The 4,322-nt window shown below is 41.8% G+C and overlaps 1 pseudogene; it reads right to left on the reverse strand.

The window, feature by feature from the left end:
• Nucleotides 1–348: 348 nt before the first annotated feature.
• Nucleotides 349–1,297, reverse strand: LOC123583619 (annotated as a pseudogene).
• Nucleotides 1,298–4,322: the final 3,025 nt, after the last annotated feature.

The raw sequence follows: 4,322 nt of genomic DNA on the forward strand, positions 1-4,322 counted from the left end.
AGTTGCAAGTAAATGAATTCTACCACCAGTCTGGGAGCCTGGAAGCATATCCTTCCCTATGTGTGGCACAGCCCACCCAACACATTCATTTCAGCCTTGTAAGACCCCAAGCAGAGAACCTAGTTAAGCCATGCCCAGAATTTTGAGTTATGGAAACAGGGATATAATAAATGGGTGTTATTTTAAGCTACTGAATTTGTACTGAGACAATAATTTTTCCATGTAAAATTGATCATGATTTTTTCTTCTTTGTAGCCCATTTTTTTGTTAGCATTCTTGTTTTGAAGAATGACTTACTTAAGTCATCAATACATTAAGGCTTTTTCTGTAAGGGTACCATCCCACTTGTCATAAATAATAAACATTCATTGCATTTTTTGGTAAGAGAAGTAAAACTTTAGGTTCTTGTTTCACAAATAAAGTTGGCTCAATTGGTTGTTTTGGGTGATCAAAGAGACCAAATCCCAGATCTTCACTGGATTCTTCTTACTCTTCTGTTGCTTCAACTTTGGCTGGGGCTGGGGCCACAGGGGCAGCAGCCACAAATGCAGATGGATTAACCAAGAAGGCCTCGGCATTTTCAGCAAGTGGGAAGGTATAATCAGTCTCCATAGACAAAGCCAGGACCCATTTGCATCCACTGGTGATAGAATGGGGCGCTGATGCAACAGTTGGGTAACCTATCTATAGACATATGCTGGTAACATTGAGGACAACCTCCAGGAAGCGGGAATGCAGTTTCCTCTGTGATGTCAAACACTTCAAATGTTGCCATTGTCAAACACCTGCTGGATGATCTGCCCAAAGGAGAAGGGGGAGATTTTCAGCATATTCAACAGTGTGGCTTTGCTGGCTCCCACCTTGTGTCCAGTCTTAATCAGCTGCATTTTAGTGGTGCTCCGGGAGATTTTAGTGGTGATGCCTAAAGCCTGAAAGAAGGAGGTCTTCTCGGGCCATGGCACCAGCATGGGTGGCAGCTGGCACCTTACTGGTCAGCAGAACGTCCTGTTCTCAGTGAGGTCCTCCTTGGTGACACAAAACCCATAATCCCCCCAGATATGAGGCAACAGTTTCTCCTAGAGCTGGGTTGTTCTCCAGATGCCCTTAGATGGCCTTGCACGTCACGGTGTTCTTGCCCATCAGCACCACAGCCTGCCCATTGAGGGATATGCGGATCTGCTGCATTGCTTGGAATCTATGTTGTCTGCTCCCACAATGAAGCATTTTGGATGGTCTTAAGTTGGGTTATCTTAAGGAAGTAGTTGGACTTTCAGGTCACTCTGTCTTCCTTGGGCATCATGGTGGTTCATCAGGGATTTCTATGCAGGGTTTAAAGACTATGTCACCCTCGTGAGGATGCCTGGAAAGAACAACAATCATTGCAGTATTATGTGGTCAAATCCATTGGTCTTTCCCACCTGGACTCTACCTTTATTGTGCCACTAGGAAGGCCCATCCTCATCCCAAGGTTACAGGAAGAGTCACATATATTTTAGTCTAGTATCTTTGTGTTTTTGCCATTACATTAAAATTTTTAATCCATCTGAAGAAGGTTCTGGTAAATGATGTGGTTCAGAGAGGTCTGACTTAATTTTTTTCAAATGTACCAATAATATATACTGAAAATTGTTTGCCTTTCTCCTGAATCATATCAAACCAAAAGTTTGATTTTGGTCTTTTCTTTTTTTTTTTTTTTCTTTTTTTTTTTTTTAATTTTTTTTTTTTAACGTTTATTTTTTATTTTTGGGACAGAGAGAGACAGAGCATGAACGGGGGAGGGGCAGAGAGAGAGGGAGACACAGAATCGGAAACAGGCTCCAGGCTCCGAGCCATCAGCCCAGAGCCTGACGCGGGGCTCGAACTCACGGACCGCGAGATCGTGACCTGGCTGAAGTCGGACGCTTAACCGACTGCGCCACCCAGGCGCCCCGATTTTGGTCTTTTCAATACGTTATATTAAATCTGCCTGCTATCTCTGAGGCACCTAGGTGGCTCAGTAGGTTAAGCGTCTGACTTCAGCTCAGGTCATGATCTCCCCACTTGTGGGTTTGAGCCCCATTGTCAGCCTTTGTGCTAACAGCTCAGAGCCTGGAGCCTACTTCAGATTCTGTGTCTCCCTCTCTCTCTGCCCCTCTCCTACTCATGCTCTGTCCTTTTCTCTCAAAAATAAGTAAACATTAATTTTTTTAATCTGCCAAGTTCTGCTTTAATATAAAACTGTTTTCATTATTAGAACTTTATAATGCATTTGAATATCTAGTAGGGAGAAACACCCCTCGTTTCTCTTCTTTTATAAACTTTCCTCACTATTCTCACACACTTCTTTTTTCGTTTTATCTTTAGAATTATTATGTCAAATTCCATTGGCAATGTAATTATATTTGTGGCATGCCAAATTACATTTATAGATTTATACATTTATAGATTAATTGGAGCAAAATTGACATCATATAAATAATGGTATACTGGACCATATTTTGGTACTCTATGTGTTTTGGTTTTTTATTTTTTTTTCCACCTGGCCCTAGTCAAGAATGTTTTCTTCACATAGACTTTTTACATTTCCTGTTGACTTAGCACCAGGGTTTTAAACATTTTCATGTAAAATATATTAATTGTAGGGGTGCCTGGGTGGCTCAGTTGGTTAAGCGTCTGACTCTTGATTCCAGCTCAGGTCATGACCTCGGGGTCATGAAATCTAACCCCACATCGGGCTCCATGCTGGGTGTGGAGCCTGCTTAAGATTCTCTCTCTTTCATTCTCTACCCCTCTCTCAAAAAAATTAATTGTAGTATATTTTTATAATTGTTTATTGCTAGGTTATAGGAAAGATATTTACTTACTTAATTATGCAATCATAAGTTAGCAAAAGTTTGGTGAAAATCATTGAAAGCATTCTATAAGAATCAATTGGCTATATGGAATTTACAGTACAGCGTATTGCATATTTTATTATTATTTATAAATTCTTTGCTATACTTCTTTGTATAAATAAATTTATAATACTCATATATGTATATGTACAAGTTCTTTCCTAGAGAGCCAGTTGTTTTTTTTTAATATTTATGTATTTTTGGGAGTGCACAGGCAGGAGAGGGGCACAGAGAGTGGGGACAGAGGCTGTCTGCTGACAGGCTGACAGCAGAAAGCCCTATGTGGGACTTGAACTAATGAACTGAGAGATCATGACCTGAGCCAAACTTGGGCACTCAACTGAGTGAGCCACCCAGGTGCTCCTAGAGAGCCAGTTGTTTAAACATTTATCAGCACACCAGTGGTGGTGTGTATGTGCCTGTACTAGTTAGTCTAAGCCAACAAAGGAGTCTGACTCCTTATCAGTTATTAGATCAGGAATAGGCATATCTAAGCCAGTTTGGGTCAAACAGAAAATGGGTTTTCTGGGAGATTCTGAAAAGAAGCTTTCTTGACCTTTGGTGAGAGCCCCAGAAAGCCAGCTTCTCCTGCTGATCACAGACAAGGAGGTATATGGTCCCAGGTATTTTGGCAGCCATTCTGTGACCATAAGAACCATCCCTAGGATGGAGCTGAGTCTCTTGACACTAGAACAGGGAAACAGAAAAAAACCTGCTGATGACACCTTTGAAGCCCTGGGTCATCCAACTGTACAGTCTGCCCTACCTCTGTGCTTGTTGTTTGAGCCTGCTCATTTCCTGTTTATGGTATTACTTTTAACTGGGCTTTCTATTAGCTCAAAGCACCCTGCTGATACACGAGGAATGAAGGAGATGAATAAAGAACCATCCATAGCACATAGTAACTGCTCAATAAATAATAGTATCTCCCCTTCCCTCCACCCAGATCATCCTTACTTGTACCCAGTGTTCATGTGCATGCCAGCTTTTGCCCCCAGCACTTTCCCTCCTCACTCACAGGCTACAGTGGAAGCTTTCTCTCCTTTACAGACCCAGCTCAAATCCCACCACTTTCATGAAACTTGCCTAGTTCAGAAGGAATTCTGCTTTATGCTCAGCTTGAATGAGCCTCACCACATACTGCTTTCTGTGGATGTTTGTGCTTTCCCGAGTCTAGGTCTCTCTTCTCAGCTACAGCAAAATCCTTTTGGGCCAAGACCATTCTGTATGCAACAGTTGGCCTCCTCTATAGTCTGGTTCAACCTCTGGTTCCTTGTGATGTTCAGTCAGTACTTGATGATGAGCCTACTGGCCTATAATCTTTTCTCTCCCTTGCTTTTTACAAGCTATGGGCTTCAAGATTCAGCTGAATGAGATTCCTACAATAGCAAGAGGAATGTTATTTTGTTTTGAAGGTCTTTACAAGTATAAGGCATGTCTAAAGTGGCT

The sequence above is a fragment of the Leopardus geoffroyi genome, chromosome B3 (assembly GCF_018350155.1).
Source record: "Leopardus geoffroyi isolate Oge1 chromosome B3, O.geoffroyi_Oge1_pat1.0, whole genome shotgun sequence".
In the NCBI taxonomy this organism is placed as follows: Eukaryota; Metazoa; Chordata; class Mammalia; order Carnivora; family Felidae; genus Leopardus; species Leopardus geoffroyi.